This window comes from Bemisia tabaci, chromosome 3, assembly GCF_918797505.1.
Source record: "Bemisia tabaci chromosome 3, PGI_BMITA_v3".
NCBI lineage: Eukaryota > Metazoa > Arthropoda > Insecta > Hemiptera > Aleyrodidae > Bemisia > Bemisia tabaci.
The window spans coordinates 31,004,489-31,024,523 of record NC_092795.1 but is presented as its reverse complement, the minus strand read 5'-3'; the positions used below and the strand labels follow the sequence as shown (position 1 = coordinate 31,024,523).

At 41.2% G+C, this 20,035-nt stretch overlaps 1 protein-coding gene across 1 annotated transcript in view; it reads right to left on the bottom strand.

Moving 5' to 3' along the window:
- LOC109043819 (phospholipase B1, membrane-associated) overlaps positions 1–14,275 on the bottom strand; it is a 38,966-nt gene extending 24,691 nt beyond the window's left edge. Inside the window, exon 1 of the mRNA XM_019061137.2 lies at positions 13,627–14,275. The gene's annotated coding sequence lies outside the window, so the exon portion shown is untranslated. The remainder of the gene's footprint in view (positions 1–13,626) is intronic.
- Between the last annotated feature and the right edge of the window lie 5,760 nt (positions 14,276–20,035).

Below are 20,035 nucleotides of genomic sequence, written 5' to 3'. Positions count from 1 at the left end.
TTGCATGACAAGTAATGCGAGCGAAGAGCGAAGCGCCCTCTTTGTTCCGGTCGTAATTAATCGTAAAAAATTAATTGGACGGCAGGATTTAGTTGCTTCCCGCTATGTGCTCTTGTTTCTCGTTCATTTCCTCTTAAAGTCGCGAAGGTCAGGCGCCTTGGTCTTGCGACGCGCGCGTTCTTGACCTCCAGTCAGAAACCCCCCCCCCCCCCCTCACCCCGTATCTTAGTGTTCCCGCACGCACCGGTACCGGCAAATGGATATTTTATTATTTTCCCACAGTCATGATTAATGGTTATCTTTAATCTACGACTCGATGGTGGAGTCAGGCGAAAGAGCAAGATCCCTTGAGGTAAAAAGAGAATAAAATAAGAAAACCCTTCTACAACTTAGTGGGGATAATTCTAAAACATTTGGCGCGAAGAACACCCAACTCTAAAAATTCGACAAATTAATGTATTGAGAGCACTTGAGATACCGAGGCTCAAAATCTGCCATCTCCAACAAAAGAGATTGTTAGAAAACTGCAAAAAAAGGGAAAAACAATTTTTTTTCTCCCTTCACTCTGAACGATACCCATTTGATAGCTAATAATCTTAGTTATACTGACGCATGCTATCCATGCAATGGTAACCCTGGTAAAAATTGGCGATAGGAGCTGCGTTTCAAAATACCACAGGAGTTCTTATAGCCGACTGAAGAGGGCGATAGAAAATCATATAGCTGGCTGTAGAAAGCGGAGCAAATCATATAGCCGGGCCATACGAAGCTATAAAAAAGTATACAGTCGGGCTATAGTTCCTATGGCCGGGCTTTACACTTGATCGCCTGGCTGTTGCTTTCTCGCCATCGGCTATAAAAGGCTATAGGAAATTGAGCAGAAATTATTGTGCTTTGTAAATCCTTAAGTTTGTACGGAATCACCTTAATATTTACAAAACGCACATTATATTTTCCTTTACTACATATTTTTTTTCATCAATTAAAATGAGAATAATCCATACAAAGTGTGCACACATTTCAAAGTCATGAGTTGAAAAACGCTGACTCCGCGAGATTAAATATAAGAACCTAACACAAAGCGGAGCGGCGGCGCACCGGCGCGCGGCGCCTACAAACCTAACAGGGATACTTTACGCATTGCGCAATGCGTGAAGTATCCCTGTTAGGTTTGCAGGCGCCAATGCGCGTTCAGCGCTGGCTGCCCGTCCGCCGCGCCGCGCCGCAGCGTACCGCGGCGCTTGAAGCACTATTTCACACCAGAGGTATTGCACAGTATCATACGAAATTGAAGGCGCTCCAACATCTTAGGAATGTCAGGCATCCTTCAAAAGAACGGAGCTTTCCTCGCAAATTAAATCAAGATACTGCGGCCCAAAAAGAGAGCGGTAGTCCAAAAACTCACTAAGACCTAGCATCCGTAATTAGGAACGTTTAGCATACACTTTATCGCCAGACTGTTGCTTAATCGCCATCGACTATAAAAGGTTATAAGAAATTATGTTGCCGGCTATAGAAGCTATTGGAAATCTTACAGCCGGCTGTAGGTCTATGGTATTTTGGAACACAGATTCTACTGCCAATTTTTACCAGGGAAGTTCAAGATTGCAGGAATTGCAGTGTCACCGGAAGTTGTAATGTTTTTGAGTGTAGGGGGAGGAATCAATTGAAAATAGTACGGTGTCGTCGTTAACTCTAAAATAAGATGTAAGAATATACATGATTGATGTTAGTCAAACGGCAAAAATACAAATGGCATCATATATGATAAATGTTTCATTTGATCAATGTGAGCATGAGATGCTTGGAGGTGCCTCTTTCCTCCGATTCTTGGGGCCTCAAAGTGACGAAGGGGTTCTGAGGAATCGAATATGCAACTTTCAATCAATGGTGTCTGCGAGACATCGGAGGGAATTAAGAGGATCCGACGGTTGCCATTTTTTGTGTAGGAGCAACGTGCGATATATCGTATCAATTCGTTCCATAATTTCAGCTATTTGTCATTTTTTTTTCGAATTTTCAGATCGCACTAGGAGGCACCACGTTCTCAAAATGAAAACATTCAGCGGTATGTGCTGATCCCCTGGTGGATAACATTCATAACATTCAAAAATGTCAGAGAGGCCCTAAATTCTCAAAAAAGACGGAGGGGCGAGGGGCCTCCCCAAGAATCAAAACTCCTGTATTGGTAAACATCTTTTCTGGGATCAAAACTCTCATATTGGATTAAACGAGATCCCATGGTTTCGAATTTAATTGCAATTTGTGTTACTTGGGTAGTAGGCAAAGTAGGAATATTGCAGTAGAGCAATTAAGCGAGAGGAGATAATGGGAAGTGACATTATTAAACCGACACAGCTATGAATAAACTTAGTGACCGAGGTCGAAATTGTAAGAGCAACTATTACTACTCCCAGGCCGCTCACATTGCCAATCGAGATATTGAAGGGGAACTGATCGGAACAATTGAGCAACAATGTAAGTGGAGTACCTATTAATCCTTGAATGCCACGAATAAAGCAGGGCTGGCTAATTTGAAAAATATCAATCCCTGAGGACTCACAGCTAAAACGTTTAGTGGTGTTGACGGGGTTCGAAGGGCCACAAAACCGACGAAAAAGCCTCCGAGGCCTAAAAATTTTTCTATCCAAAGATTTAAATGGGGCCTAGGAGAAGATAAAGATATCTTTATAATCAAAATTGCGATAAAAAATTAATCATGGGCCACACAGCCTTAAAATGAACATACCATAGGAGTAACCGATGATTGACTTCTAGGGGCACCTAATTTTTGAATATTTTCCGCGGGAGGATCCCCGAACCCACCCCTCCTTTTGGAGGGAAATCCCCGAGACCTTTCTTAGAGGAACCCTCCTATCATGATCGACTCTTGACTTTTTCGATGCCAGCCTGTCCCTGTCTATCCTAGGAATTAATGGACCACTAGCCAAGGTATGAATTTCGGCATTCTGATACTTGCTTCTAAACCAAAATTTCACGTAGAACACGATGCGGCAACGGGAAATTACCAAAATTAACTCCTAAAGATATTTAATGATTTTTGATGCGTGAATTCAAACCACCCGCTCATGAAAACTCAATGCTCTATATGCAAAACGATAATTTGGGTATCGGAACTTGGCTGTTTTGAAAACGCCTTCAAACGCGGCGTGATACCTCACGCATTCCGGAGAGTTCAAATAGTTGTATCATTGCGCCTTAGAAATGCGACGGAAGATCACAATGGACCTCTAGACAAGGTACGAATTTCAGCATTCTGATACATGTTTCTCAACCAAAATTCTACGTAGAATACGACGCGCACAACGAAAATTACCGAAATCGACTCCTTTTAAAGATATTTAATGATTCTTGCTGCGTAAATTCCAACCACCCGTTCATGAAAACTCAATGCTCTGCGAGCGTGATTCACATCGCGCGCTAAACGTTATCATGACAGTCTCTGCGATATAAAAATCTGGTAACCTCAATCTCGACGCTTTGGCTCAGCTGTGGCAAATTGTTTATACTTTGAACAACACATGGTGGGAAATGAACATTACTGAATTGAGAAGCTGTTGAAACAGTTGTAGTGCGCGATTTGACTCACGTAGAGCTTTGAGTTTCTTGTGAGCGGGCAGTTCAAATTCCTCGTAACCAATGTAAAATAAAAACGTTAATGTCTTCGTTAGGAGTTGATTTCATTAATATTCGTTGCACAAATCGAGCTCTACGTGAAATTCTGGTTTCTACGTTTCTGGACATGTATCGAACTGTTGAAATTTATACCTTGTCTAGTGGTCCATTCCCAAGCTTGCCGTTGCTCGAATCGTTTTCTCCGTATTTCGAAGAGGAAGCATATTCTTTGGCTCTCGTCTAGTGACTCATTGGCCCAGATTAGATTCAATGCGGGAACTGTGTCAAATGTGACTCAGAACTAGGGTCATTTCCGAAGTCTCGACCAATTGAGGCGGGGACAATGCGAGTCAATATTACGGCCTCGTTCCTATATTCAATCTACTCCGGACGGATACCGCTTTTAATTTTTACCGTACTCACAAAACCTGAATGGAGGAAACTGCAGGAAGGTGCAGGTGCAAGGCCGTGCACAACCGTGAATAGGAGGACGAGTCGGAGTGACGACAAAAGAGGACGAAGAAGAAGAAAACGACGAGCGCCGATCCCGATTGGCTCCTCGGTGTAAATAAGGGAGTGTGCGCGGACGTCGATCGCGTTCGCGTAATCGCCATTCGCGACTCCGCGCGCGGAGGGTCATTCATGGGCGCGTATCGATGTGCATGAAATCGAACTGGAGAAGTGAGTCAAGATCATGTATTCATAGGGACAACCGCCTAAGGATTCCTCGTTTGATTAGCTCCTTGAGTCAACGTGGTCCGATGACCATCACTCCACCGTAAGCGCACGGTAAGGAAAACTAACCAAGATCTAGCATGCGTTAGAGTGCCTATATAGCGAGAGTATGGACAGATGTGAAACTCCGAAAATCCATCAGGTCTTCACCGATGCCTCTGCGAATAAAGTTAGGGCCGAGAAATGCAGCCAACCTATGAATTTCAATTATCCAGAACGATTTACTAATACTATTGTTACGAACCGTCGTTTATAAAGCACGTATTTGACTCAGTTTTTGCATAAATTTACTCATTTTTGCGGAAGAACGCTCATTTCTGTACATTCTTGGCCAGCTTGGTTAGAATTGGAATTTGCAGACTCTGCAGATTGACAGTGAAATTTTGTGTGGTAGAAGTTGGTTAGAGGGATGGCTTCACTTTTGGCCCTAAAGACCTCTATGAAGCGATCTGTCCATACTCTTGCTATACAGGTACTCTAGCATGCGTCGGGGAGTTGCGGTTTATATAATAGTCTGTCCAAGATTGTCGGCCTCTTTTGGTGTAGTGGTTGTAGCGCTGGCCCTATAACCAAGAGGTCCCGGGGCCGAATTTTGTCGGCTTTTTCACACGGAGCGCAGCAGCCATCGATGATTTCAAACTGCACCACCGGCCAATCAGAAGCGCTAAGCCGGACTTAAGTGCAGTCGAGACCCGTCCTAAGTATATTTGGACGTATTTCTGCCAACCCTGGTAAAAATTGGCAGTAGAATCGTCTGTGTTCCAAAATATCATAGACCTATAGCCGGCTGTAAGATTTCCAATAGCTTCTATAGCCGGCTATACACAATTTCTTATAGCCTTTTATAGCCGATGGCGATTAAGCAACGACCTGGCGATAAAGTGTATGCTAAACGTTACTAATTACGGATGCTAGGACTCAGTGAGTTTTTGGAATACTGCTCTCTTCTTGGGCCGTAGTATCTTGATTTATTTTGCGAGGAATGCTCCGTACTTTTGATGGATGCCTGCCATTACTAATATATTAGAGTGCCTTCAGTCTCGTATGATACTATGCAATATCTCTGGTGTGAAATAGTTGCTTCAAGCGCCGTGGCACGCAGCGGCGCGGCAGGCGGGCAGCCAGCGCTGAACGCGCATTGGCGCCTGCAAACCTAACAGGGATACCTCACGCGTTGCGCAATGCGTGAAGTGTCCCTGTTAGGTTTGTAGGCGCCAGTGCGTCACCGCCGCTTCGCTTTGTGTTAGGCTCTAATATTTAATCTGGCGGAGTCAGCGATATTAAACTCATGATTTTGAAATGTTTGCACATCCTGTATGGATTATTCTCATTTTAATTGATGAAAAAAAATATGTATCAAAGGAAAATATAATGTGCGTTTTGTCAATATTAAGGTGGTTCCGTATCAAACTTAATGATTTCCAAAGCACACGAATTTCTACACAATTTCTTATAGCCTTTTATAATCGATGGCGAAAAAGCAACAGCCAGGCGATAAAGTGTAAAGCCCGGCGATAGGAACTAAAGCCCGGCTGCACAATTTTTTATCGCTTCGTATAGCCCGGCCGTATGATTTTCTCCGCATTCTACAGCCAGCTGTATGTATGATTTTCTGTAGCCTTCTTTAGTCGGCTGTAAGAATTCCTACGGTATTTTGAAACGCAGCTGTTATCGCCAATTTTTACCAGGGAAAGGGAAGTAAGCGCCAAATTGCCAGTAAAAGGCCAGGTGATCTGAGTTTGATGGTCTCAGATCTTGGTCACCTGGGGCTGGTTGTAGGCATGGGATTCGCCCATCAGGGCTATTTGAAGCTTATAAGAAAGTTAAAAAGAAAAAACTAGGAAGAACGATGGAAAATCGGAATAATTAGTGTTATTTGGCATATTATAAGTGCATTTTCTAACGTAAAAGGAGCACGTGCATCGATAAGGGTCGTTTTTGAGCCCACCCCTAATCGCCGCAACTCTACGATTTTTTGACCATTAAAGGTCGATGTATTTTACGGAACGCATCATGAATTGGTAATGTTCGGTCTCTTTTCGGGTCCTAAAATTAGCCCTAAATTCGGTCTATTAGCCAATTTCGCGAAAAATGTAAGTTTTGTGGATTTGCGGTCGAGTGCCGGAAACTCCGCGTTTTTTGCTAAAATCGGCCGCCGGACTACGACCAGTTAGTGAGGGACCTGAAAAGAGACTGAAATAGACCAAAACAGTATGTATTTTGTGAATTAAGGACCTTTATGAGAAAAAAATCATAGAGCTGAGGAAATGCAGCTAATATGAGCCCAAAAATGGCTCTCACCGATACCCCTCTTTTCGTGGTGTCAACACGATGGCGCCACTGCTTTTCTCTGAAACGAACTCCCAATCTTAAAAAAAGTTCTTAAAGTTCAAGCCGCAATGGAGAGGATCCCCCACGCTACGCTGCTGAGAGTCCACTTTAAATCCAGTCAAACTCTCCATGCACAGATTGGGAGCAAATACATTAGCAGGGTTGCCGTATGGTTCCAGTCTTGGAGCCATATTATTATAATTTAATAACAAATTTAATAACAAATATACCGTTAAACAGAGGAGATAGTAATGGTGAGAATCCATCTTTGATTACACGAGAGCTTGCTGGCATTTATAATTGCCTTTTCTAAAGTTTCCGGCATTCACTGAGATCAGTCTTGCGACCAGTTTTGCAAATACACCACACTCAACATAACCTTGTATGATCCACCTGCATACGTTCACTGCATTTCTTTCAAGGCTTTGCATTCTTCACTTTTAGGGTTTGCGCTTTTGGAATTCTGCGAGTTTGGCTACCGCATCACTTCCTGATACCAATGAACTTTTCCACATTGATAGGCGAAAGAGACCTCCGGAGACCATTGCATTCACATCGATTCTTGGAGATTATTCGAGGTGAAATAAAAAAAAAAAATTCGATTTTTTTTAAAAATTTGACTCATTTCTTTTCCCTGTACTATCTTTTAAATTATTAGCACTCGGAAAAGAAGATAAGAGATGTGCTTTCTCTGCTTAAGTGGACGCCACACCACTGATTTTATGGGCACTGATTGTATTATAATCTATTATACTAAAAATTGGCAACTTGTTGGCTTTCAGCTCGGCTTCGGTCGAGCGCGATTCAGCAAACTCCAAGGTGCGTTTTTGTTAGACAAGCCGTCTCATCAATTAAAAACCCCCCGGCTCTAGATGACCGGGAGTTGAACCGGGCCTTGGAGTGTAAACATCTCGCGGCCCAAGTTTCCGATAAACCTAGCCTGCATCATTCCGTCTGAGCCAAAGTTATGGCTCCCCCTCCCTCTCCTTCAGGCTTTGGCTCTTCGCTTCAAAAATCAACTGACCATCGGTCATTTTCTGGCAAGTTAGGTCTGCGTGTCCTTGATGCCTGCCTTTGAGGAGGAGACTAACTTCCTGGACTTAGCAATTCGTTTTGCGGGTCAAAATCAGGGAAAAGCCTCGAGGCCGAACTCAACATGATTCCTCCTATCGTGCTGAATATGAATGCATGGAATCAATGAAAAGGCGAAGCTTTTCTCGAGCCATAAGTCTTGACGGCGATGTCAGATCAATGATTGTACAGGGTTATTGTGCTGATTTTTCAAGATCAGTCAACAACCACAGTGTATTGCAGCAAAAGAAAAATTTAAATGTACGTGTCTATGCTGGAAGGAACTATGCGAAAGAAGAACAGGGTTTGTATGCAACACAGTTCCTTTTAGCAGAAATACGTTCATACATATAACCTCATGATAATCTGCTGGGCATGAAAACTAATGTTCTATTTACTAGACTCGCGTTGATTTTCTTTCTCTCCTGCAAACGGCAGGTTTGATTTGATGTAAACTAAAAATAATTTACTTTCTCACTAATGAGTTGATTTTTTTAGATTTCTAATGCTCCCAGCAATTCTACGGAAACTTCTGGCGAGAAACCACATTTTTGGCGCACTCGAGAAATTCTGTCGATGGTCAATGATGACTGTAAACAAAAATACTTGTTTTTGCAAGCAAAGGATATAGCTCACACTGTACCATGGTACATAGCGCACCTTTGCAAAACTTGTTTGCAAGACGTCATAATATGTGTTTAGTTTTCTCGTGCATATGTAAAAAAAAACGAGGCTTCAAATGAAATCAGACCAATTAGAATATAGTTAGGTGGACTCCGGTTGATGTCGTCCAATAATTTCACATTTGAGTTTAGATTGTAAAGAGTTCTTATTGTCAGTGATGATTGAAATATTTCATTTAACGCTCTATACTGCCACCTTGGAATCAAAAGCCTGTCCGCATTGTGATGTCTTCTTTAGGTAGAGTAATTTTTCCTCATTTTAAAGTGTGCCAGTCATATTCTTCAAAGTCTTTGAGCATACTCTTCGTTGCTAAAATTATGTACCTATTCGCAGTGTTTAAAAAAACATAGAAACCGTTTAAGCACTCAGTGCCTTTGGCGATTTTTTCTTATGAAGACAACCATCCAAGAATTAATATGCATCAATCATCTCGGTAATCCTCAAAGACGATTTAAAATTTGATATTTGCTGTCGAGCCCTTGAAAAATATTACGCGTGGTTTGTCTAAACTCCTGAGTTTGGGCATGTTTAGGCGCAAAACTTTCATCTTTTTCAACTCTTTAAGGCCAAAAATTTCAAGAGCAAGAGACGTGACATCAAATCAATCGTCTTTTTCGATACCCAGGGGAAAAAAGTTCTTTTCAGTGCCTCGGTAGGTTATTTCATCTCTATTTCAGAAATGGTGATTTTTGAGGGGTGTTCTTGACGCTAAAAAGGTATGAGAATGAGACTTTTATCATAATGATGGTATCGTGGTCTATTCCCTCTCTCAAACACATAAAAGTTACCTCATTTGATCGATTTTGCTATTGCACCTCCGTCATGTCATCTCTGGGAGGAGATGTTTATCATTTGAACTCAGTGTCGAGGCGCAGGAAGTAACGAATATGAATGACGTCATCATTTCAGCTATTTCTATCCGCGCACCTAACGTGCAATTTCCTTGGACGATCATTGCCGATATCATGGATGAAAAGCCACATAAAAGTGATCGCATCCGATTAACTGAATCTCATATGCGAAATCGATGGAACACACAATGATCAATAACTTGATTGTTATATTTTACGATGTTTTCAGTTCACACAGCCTTCGGATGAAATTGCGGGCTGAGACTTGAGGCGAATTTTTGCGATCGGAAATAATGCACTATCAGCATTGGCAATTATTAAGCGGCGTTGATGTTCGGCAAAAACTGCATAACCAAACAGAGTTGGTAATGGAACGAAATGGTAATTAAATAGGAAAATCGATAATTTGGCTCGGAATAAATCTGGGAAAGAGCAATCTGCCATTCTCACTTGTGGTTGAATTATTTCTGCATTTTACCTCCATTGTGTCAATAAAAAACATCAATCCCATATTTTTTAACGTAAGAAATTCTAAGCTCTAAAACTGCATGAAAGATTGAAATAACAATATAATTTTGGTTTAAAAAGCATAGAAATTTGATGAAGTTTGTTGTCAGTAGTTTCATTAATCACGCTTCATAATTGTTAGAAGACAATGGTTTCTAATAAAACAACTGAAAAAAGTTGAACGCGCGATGGAGAGAAAAAAATTCACAACCTTCGAACGTGATTTAAAATTGTATATCATCAATTTTTCACATTTAGACTCGGATACAGGTAGCCACCATCACGCTCCAGACAGAATGGTGTACAGTGGCCACTTAAGGTGGCTTGAATGAATCACAGAGAGGTCAAAAGTGGTCAGAAACCAGTTTAAAGCTGTGATCAATTTTGGAGAACCTCGCAGGCAATAGATAGGCAATTATATGATTAAAGTGGCCAAAGAGAGGGAGGAAAGAAGAGTCAGGCTTTTACTGTGATCTCTCTACAGACTTCACACGCTATACATATCTTTCATGCGTGTGGCGGCTGTGAAAAGAGAGAAGAAATGACTTGTATAGTATCATCGATATATGGTTAAATTTTAGGATGAATTTGCAGGGTTAATTTGATTTTTTTCAACTTATACGGTCATACTAAAGAAAATCACAGTATGAGCATTCATATGTTGTTAATTTCCCTCCAATAAATATTGAATTTTGAAAAAAATATGGTTTATTTTTCCTTGAAAGTTTGAGAACTCTCAGATTATATGTGAATGAAACATATTTACGAGTTTTTTAGTCAGTTTGAGTTTTATCAAACGAAATTTGACAACATATTAGAGCTCATTCGATGTTTCCCCAAAGCACGGCGGTATAAGTCATAATTGGACGTATTTAAATCAAAAGGAAGTATCTCCATTCTGACATAGGCCTTATGATGTGCGTAATCTTATGGACCTCAGGACTCATGACACATGTACCTTGTTTCTTTTGATTAAATGCGTCCCATGATGTGGGATAACAACACAGCTGATGTGCATTTGAAAAAGATTACCACATAAATTTTTAAGTTTTCTTCATTAGTCATCATTACAGGAGTTAATCGGCAAATTTCTTCTTTCAGAGATTTCCTCATAACGCTGATCATACTTGATTTTAGTCGGGTTTGTTCTTGCTACTTTGAAAATTCCTAGTCAATTTTCATCCACAAAATATTTTTAACCCTTCGAGAGAGGCAACTACAAGTTCCTTCTCCTTTTTGAACGAGGTACACACATCTGAGCTGGTTAAAAATGTTAATAACTCGAGTTTCCCAAAAAAAATTAAATACGATTTAGTTGAAATTTGAATCTAGGGTTTATAATGTAAGCTGCTGGCTGATTTATCGAGATTAATATACAAAACTATAGACAAAGGAGACATTAGGATAATGGAACGATCCTAATGGTCGAAGTTTGAGTGCCTGTAATGGACAAAGGACGTATAAGTAATAGACTAACAAGCGGTAACCCACGAGAGACCCTATAGTTATAGTCAATCATTTTCTCTCTTCAGTCTATGGGCGACACCCGTTTCAACCATTTTCCCTTCATCTTCTTTGTCTATAGCTTCGTCTATCTATTTCAATAATCAGGCCGCGGATCGTCTATACAAGTCTTACCCTGTCTCGCAGTCCATATCGCAAACGTCCATGCACTATCAGACAGCAGTTCAAGACGCCTAAATACTAAATCGTGCGTGTGTTTATCCCGGATGGGTTGACAATTAAGTACAGGGTGATCCACAAGTCCTGCACCACCCCTATAACCCTCTAGGGCTCTTGCCCCTTTCCAGAGGGGTCCCTTTAAAGTGTTAGGGGTACCAAAAAGTCGTTTCCTTCAACCTAGGAGCACTCACAAAATTTCAAGTCAATATCTTAATTTTTTCGAAAGTTACAGAGGTGATGCCTGATGGTGGTTGTGCAGGATTTTGGATCACCCTGTATTCATCGCACTTAAATCGGTTACTTGATATTTTAAGCTTTGTCTTAATACGCGCTATTCATCTTTGAAAATGGCTCGATTAACTATCGATCGGTCATCAGTGTTGATCGACAATGAGATACGCGAAGACTTCAACGCGTGGGTAGAAAAAACAACTCGCACGTTTCTGAACATCATACAAAAAAAGTTGTAACTCTCTGTTAAAAAGTAAAAACTTTACGAGTTTTAACGTATGTTTATGTTACTTACTACAACTTACGAAAATGATAACGAGTTTTATTGACTGCAAATGCGAAACATAGATTACTTTCTCTGGGCGTGCATATCGTAAGAAACGTTGGAAGAAAAAAAGAGAGAAAAAAAAAACGATTTCGTGACATCTGCCTTGAATGTGTCAGAGGTAAGTTTGTGCTCCAAATTATCCATAACATGGCATCATTTGGGGACAATTTGTTATATTATCATTCAAAAGTGCATATTATAAATCATCTGTATTTTTTTAGTATATAGGAAAACTGGGGAGCGCGGTGTAAGGAACGGCGTTTTTCAATCGGTAATGCAAAGTTTGGAGCTCAGATTCGTACCGCGTATCTTTTCAATTATTTTCTCCTTTAAGATTCACAAAATTCAGCAAATTAGATCTCTTTAAACTCAAACTTCCACCAGGAGGTAACTAATGAGAGATGCCAAAGTTACTAAAGGCAAGTACCAAAATAACAGGGTCGTGCTAAAATTATGCGCCGTAAAAACCCTCAAATTTTGAAATACGCCCGCTGATAAAATGATGCAATCCCTCGCCAACTTGCACACGTTTTTTTTTTTTTTTTTTTAAATTAAAAGTATATTTCATTCGTCATGTGAATGGCCAAAGTGCGAGACCACGTATCCCTGTTTGCAACGTTGTAAACTTGCTTTCGTGCTTTTTAGTTTCTTTGGAAAGATATTCAACGTAATTTCTTGAAAAATTCCTTGATTTTCCTTCTCTGTTAGCAGAAAATTCTATAAAAATTTTAAGCTATGAAGTGGGCTCGTTCTCTCTCGAGTGAATAAAATAGGAGCGCGGATATTTTGAAACACCGCGATAAAGTAACGCGGTTTCGCACTTCGATCATGGGCGTGTAATCTACAAGATCTCTGAAAATTTGAAACAGGAGCTCTGAAAAAAAATCTCGATGTATTTACTAAGAAAGGGGTAAAATTACCAAGAATTCAGGGTTCTATTTGATCCCAGTTTTTTCTTGGTAAAATTACCATTTATGGTATTTATTTATGGAATTGGTAATTTTACCGAGAAATCTCGGTAAAATGATTGAACTTTCTCGGTAATTTTACTGGACCTTGGTAAAAACGCCAATATTTTTCATCGACTGTGGTAGAATTACCGAGATAAAATGGCAAAGTTACCGGGAATTGATTACCAATAAAAGTGGTATTCTTACCTGAAAAAAACAGTAATAATACTGGTTTTTAGGTAAGCCTACCATTCTGTCTTGGTAGAATCACCAATGATTGGTAAAAAAAGTGAGATGGTAAAGGTATCAGCGGACCTTGGTAAAAACGCCGAGAATTTTTTTTCAGTGAGGTTCATCCACAAAATTTGTAACATGCTAGACGACATTTAGCACCAGCTGATTGCTCTACAGTGTTTCTCTTTGGTCAACACAAATGCACAAACAAAAAACCACGGTAAATAGACGTGGAAAATGAGGAAGCGTCTTTGTTTGAGGCGCAACGAAGAAACAAGCAAAGGATTTGATTTCCGGTAGCGCGAATTTTCAAGAGCATCGACAGGCATGTAAATTTATTCAAATTCGACATTATTTAAAAGTATGATGCGGAGAGGAGACTCACCTGCTCAATTCAACGTAATCCATGAAACATTATTCCAAAACGCACATCGCGACCGGACCACGCACCACGCACCCGCGGAATCGAAGCGCACGAACGAGTGAAAATCCTCTACTGAGAAAAAGTAACGTTGCAAAAGGAAACAATGCTGGTGCGGGCGAACATATCTGTTGAAAAAAGTATGTTGGGAATGTTAATTAGTGCCGCAATGAGAGGACGCCTCACGATGAGTATACAGATTCAGAGTAGTGATGCAAAAATGTGCTCTCGGATAAAAAAGAGCGCGTCGTATAGTAAATATTTGTGTGCATATTATGATGTGTAACTGAGTATAATGCCCGGATGGATTTGAGCGAATCCTCGTCCAACGCTCGGCCGGGTGGTTGATAAAATAAGTACGGCGCACGGGTTAATTGTTCGGCCAAGTCGAGAGCCCGCGCTCGCTCGGTCAGAGAGACAAGGATGGCGAGAGACGTGTTAACAAGTCGACATCGACAATGAACTTGGTCGCCACGCATCTCCATAAAATCCCGAGATCCATTCCGGGGTCTTTCTTGGCGTGGCGCGAGACGCGCGCCTCGCGCCTTAACCTCAGGCCAATTCCGCTCGAATCTGTGTCCGCCTCCCTCGCCCCCGGTTCGCTCCTCCGCGGCAACGGCAACGAAAACGGGTCCTGTCGTGCGGGTGGCGTGCGCTCACGCTGGAACTGTAACGCCGTTTCACCAAAACTTGGGAGGGGGGGGGGGTGACCTGACATGACCCCTAACATTATACCTAAGTTTTTAGAGTCCCTTCATACTGAGAGTCAAGACAACACCCCTCGTGGAGTCACAAACGGGAATAAAGATTACAGAAATTGAACGTTTATCGTAATCTTTGATCGGCCCATTCTCAAATTCCTTTCTCCGTTTCTTCTCTCATCATGCATTCACGACTGAAACAAATTCGAAGGAAATCGACAAGCCAAGTATGCATGGTGGCTATTTCCATTTTAATCTTCCGTCACATTCTTACGGCGCAATGATACAACTATTTGAACTCTCCGGAATGCGTGAGGTATCACGCCACGTTTGAAGGCGTTTTCCAAACAGCCAAGTTCCGATACCCGGATAATCGTTTTGCATACTTCATATTCTTTTGTTATATTTCGTACCACTTGTTTATTTTTAATCCTCGTAAAAAAAGCACCCATTTTCTAAATACAATATTAGCTGGAGCGCACTTCAGCTATGCATTCACGACTGAAAAAAATTCGAAGGAAATCGACAAGCCAAGCGAGCATGGAGGCTATTTCCATTTTAATCTTCCGTCACATTCTTACGGCGCAATGATGCAACTATTTGAACTCTCCGGAATGCGTGAGGTATCACGCCGCGTTTGAAGGCGTTTTCCAAACAGCCAAGTTCCGATACCCGGATAATCGTTTTGCATACTTCATATTCTTTTGTTATATTTCGTACCACTTGCTTATTTTTAATCCTCGTAAAAAAACCACCCATTTGCTATATACAATTCTAGCTGGGGCGCACTTCAGCTATGCATTCATGACTGCAAAAATGTCAAAGGAAATCGACAAGGCCAGCGTGTATGAAGGATATTTCAATTGTGATCTTCCGTAGCATTTCTATGGCGCAATGATACAACTATTTGAACTCTCCGGAATAATATTTCAATGGAGTAAAAACGGTGTTGCAACTTACAACATCGCCACCGATTGAAAATACTCTAGCCCCTACCGCGCCAACTTGGCTTCGTGAATAAATTGATCTCTCCAAATTAAATGCAAGAGTAGACTTTAGAAATTATTCCATTTTCACCTTGTCGCGGATGTTCTGGTGGACGGATCCTCAAGGGTAAAACTAACAACAGTTCAAATTGCAACGGTTCAAAAATCCATTCGCCTGAGGAAGAAGCAAGGCTCTTCGCGCGTCGAGGGGATCCGTGAGTCGGTGGATCCATGAGCTGTTACAATGTTACATTATTCCCATTGATCCTATTTTTATGGGCTATTCTTCTCTTAATTCTCTATTATCCCCTTCAATGCTGCGCTGAGATGAGCCACCGACCCCAGGTAGTATATTTATTTTTGAGGAAGGTTTCTTCCTCTCACGTAGGTCATACCGTCATCTCCCGGACAAAAGAACATAACAACATTTGGACCGCGTTTAACAGAAAGGAACCAAGCCACATCAGCTGTAGCCAAATAACTGGGCAAGTCAATTTTTTACGAGAGAAAGTTAGTGCGGATTCCTTTGAAAAGTTTAAAGAATTTGCGTCGTACTGTGGAGAAAATTCACTGAAATTTACACGAAAATCCGGCCAACCGTTTTCATGTAAAAAAGTAATTCGTCCAATTAAATTTGGCAATAGCCGATGTGGCTTGGATCCTTTCTGTTTAACGCGGTCCATTTCAACTGCGCGACACGTTCTCTAACAAATGGTATATTTTTTATAGGGAACGGGCGTTCCTATATTGTAAAATGTCTCTGATTTTACGCAAAAATCAGACAAATATTTGACACAAATTTCTCAGTCGTGCTCCTGTCAAAAATTTAATCTATTGGGTCAATTTTGCAACATTGGAATGGTGTTGCATTCCATCGTCTAGAAAACAACGCTATTTTTGCTTCTCTGGCGTAAGAGCGTATATATTTCCGCATTTGAGTCGGAGAACACGTATCGATATGTGAGGTAGAACCATGTAGGCGTAGATAGGTCATTTTGCTGGGGGAAGGGCCGGCCCCCCACCACCGGGGGGCCTCCCCCGGAAAATTTTTGAGATTTTAACTCTATTTGAGCGCATCTCGAGGCACTTGTGGCGCTAATCCTCCTTCGATTTCTGCCTAAAAATCACCCAGTTTTATGCATTTTAAGGTTAAAGTACTTTGAAATTGTTGCATGCAACAGGTCATTCTATTTAAAAGCATCCTCTCATGGGCCACGACGACAGAGACTTACCGTTGAAGAAGGTGTTTTTGCACCATTCAGAATTTCTGGGGGGGGGGGGGGCAGATGATACTATTTTCAATTCTGGGGGGGCCAGGCCCCCCTGGCCCCCCTTCCTACGCCTCTGGTTAGAACTCACTTCAAATCCACAAAAAGATACAATTTCTTGCGCCTGTGAGATCCAAAGATCCGCTAGGCCGCTTCTCACAAAAGTTATTTTCCGAGTTTAGCAATGCGCCTAAAGATTCGCCCAATTCGATCAAATTGGAGCCTTTTTTACAAATTTTTTCAATAATAAGATTTTTGAGATAAGAGGGCCTATTTTTTAAAAAAGAAGAAAATATTTTGTTCACGTTCAGACGCTGCGCTGACGTCTCAGGAGCAACGATATTGACCACCGAGTGCGAATTCACACATTCGTAGAACTGTCCGAGTTATTACGAAATGTTCCTTCCTCCGCTCATACATTGTATCCACAAACTTGTTCTAGAAATAAATCAGCATACTGGATGAGGCTCTAGACCGTTCATCAAGTAGTACGCGAAGCACACTAAAACTGGTTCAGTGCGCCATTCGAGTCAAAGACTTTGGGTTTTTGACAAGCAGGGAGTTCAAATCGACGGACAGACGCAGGAAGTGTCAGTTTTTCGCCAGTAGGTTCACTTCGTAAATTTTAAATGTAAAAACGTCGTAGAGGAAAAATCTAGATAAATATGGTTAACAGCCGTTGAATTAAATGGACTGTTCCGAAAACCGAGTCGTTATATGGTTCTGACAATCCCAATTTTCGACCCCTGCTTACCTTGGATTCTGATTTGTAGGTTTTTATACTTTGTTTCGAATTTCAATTTTTTTTTCCACTTTTCCAGTCGAAAATGAGATTGGGATCATGGGTTGAAATGGGGAGGGAAAGACACCATAACGCCTCGGCCTTTCATGCAATTGATTTTTGTTTTCTCTGTAAATTTTTAATGTACCAACAGTGTACCATGATAGAGTCAAAGCTAAGCTTCCTGCTTTGAGGCCGATGCTTCCTTAACGCGGGACATTATGCACCTCACTGTACCCACTGTGTTTGGCGCAATGCGAGAAGTATTCACGCAGTCTTGCAGGCGCTAATATGCGGTACACGTCGCCGCGCCGTTGCCTTATGCACCAACGGAAATACAAGAAAATAATTTGCCTATAAATGGAAGCGACGACGACGAAGTTATACTTATACAGGTTTTGGAATGTGGAAATTTTCAAAAAATTACCCGCCACCGTTCTTGCTTTAAGTACCAACGGGACAAAAAAAAAATAAAAAAAGGAAAGGAAAGGAAAACACACACATAAGGTGATCTAAGAGTCCCTTTCATCCCCCTTTGTCCTAATGGAGATAGAGATTTGAAGCTTGGGTTAGTTCTTCCCCAAGCAGCCACTTTTGGGCTACCCTAAAATTATCAGGCAGGTCTTCTAAAAGCGACGGGCCTCAATTATTTTTGAATGGAAAGATCCTTTTTTTTATACCTCGTTGAAAAAACATACAAGAAGAATAAACTTTTAGCGGAGACTCGAATTTTGAAACCTTTTCAAAATGGCGGCTGGTTAAGTTCAAAGTGGCCGAAAATTGGCACCTCGGTTATATGCCAATGGATTCCCCTGAAACTTGACAGCTAGGAGTATTTTAGCCCGAGAAAAACGGATATCAAGTGAGGTCTTTAAAAAATCTAATTTTCGGCAATTCTGAACTTAAACCTACCACTATTTTGAAAAACTCATTTAAGAAAAAAAAAACCTCTATTATCAAATTCGTTTTTCTCGGGCCAAAATACCCGCAGCTACCAGGTTTCAGGTTTCAGGTAAATCCATCGGCAAAAATTCGATGCGCCAATTAATTTTCAGCTACGTTGAACATTAACCAGACGTCATTTTGAAACGATTTCAGATGATGATTTCAGGTTTCCGCCAAAATTTCTCTTTTTTATATTCTTTCGAACAAAATATCACAAGAGGGGTCCTTTCAATTGAAATAGAAATTGGGGGCCGGTTCCCTCCCCCTCGAAAGCATTAAAAATTCTTGGGGGACCAAAAAGTAGCACCGTTTGACCTAGGAACGTCTTTCAGTTCCAAACCTTTATGCTCGACTAATTGTACCTAAGTAAAAATTTAAAGCTGATGGAGAAGGACTTCTTGATCACCCTGTGGGTATATCTGCCGGTGAATGGAAGAAAAAGTAACTACTAACTACTACACGACGCAACTCTGAAGTTAACATTAGGATACAACTAATCGCACTCTACGGATGTGTGTATTGCATACCCACAGAAATGTAGGCATTTCGACTTTTCTAGCCATCTGCGTCGTAAGTTCAGCGGTACCGGCAATGAGGCACAATTATTTGCAAAAATTCGCATGCTAAATTTTTCTTCTAACCATTTGAAGAAAGAGAGAGAGGAATAACTGCGTCCAAGGAGTAAAGACCATCCATAGTGAATTTGTCTTCACAATAATAAGTAAAAATAGCGTCGATCTCCGAACTGATTTTCTGTCTCGCCTCATTACAATTAGTTGGATTGGAAAGTGCGGGCTCTCTGCAACACATTATCTTGTCCCTACCAATAAGTTTAAATGGACCCTTTTTTCAGGAACTTGAAAATTAACTTCTCCACGTCCTAGACTACATATAAAATAGTGAGATTTCAAAACCATGCGCAACGATTTTACCAAGTTAAAGGCCCTGCTTATTTCGGAAAACAAGATTTTTCAGGCGAACAAAAAATTCATGCAAAGGCCACCGAGGCCGCTACCTACGAGGGCGGGAAATTTTAGGGGATGGCAAAAAACTCGTAGGAGAAGAAGAGAGAAACAAAGATAGGACGCTGCCACTATCACCATGCAGCGCGACAACGTTTAACGTGACGATTCAATCCAGAAGATATCATGTGCAAGATAATGATTCATTTTATTGCAAAAAGTTGATGAAGAAGTCTGAATTGAAACGATGCCACCATATCTAAAACCTACCTTCATAAACGTCGGTAATTTGAGACAAGTGAAAAGCTAAGATTTCCCTTCATTTCCGGGTGATACCACATCACATACCTTCTGCGGAGGTCGATCGAATAGTGCGCGCTTAATTTCCGCTTTAAATGATGCAAGCATGATGCTGATGCCTGCCCAGGCGCAGGCACTCTGCAGTCCCTGCCTGCAGTCATTCATAGACGTCGGTAATTTGAGACAAGTGAAAAGCTAAGATTTTCCTTCATTTCCGGGTGACACCACATCACATACCTTCTGCGGAGGTCGAATAGTGCGCGCTTAATTTCCGCTTTAAATGATGCAAGCATGATGCTGATGCCTGCCCAGGCGCAGGCACTCTGCAGTCCCTGCCTGCAGTCATTCATAAACGTCGGTAATTTGAGACAAGTGAAAAGCTACTAAGATTTCCCTTCATTTCCGTGTGATACCACATCACATACCTACT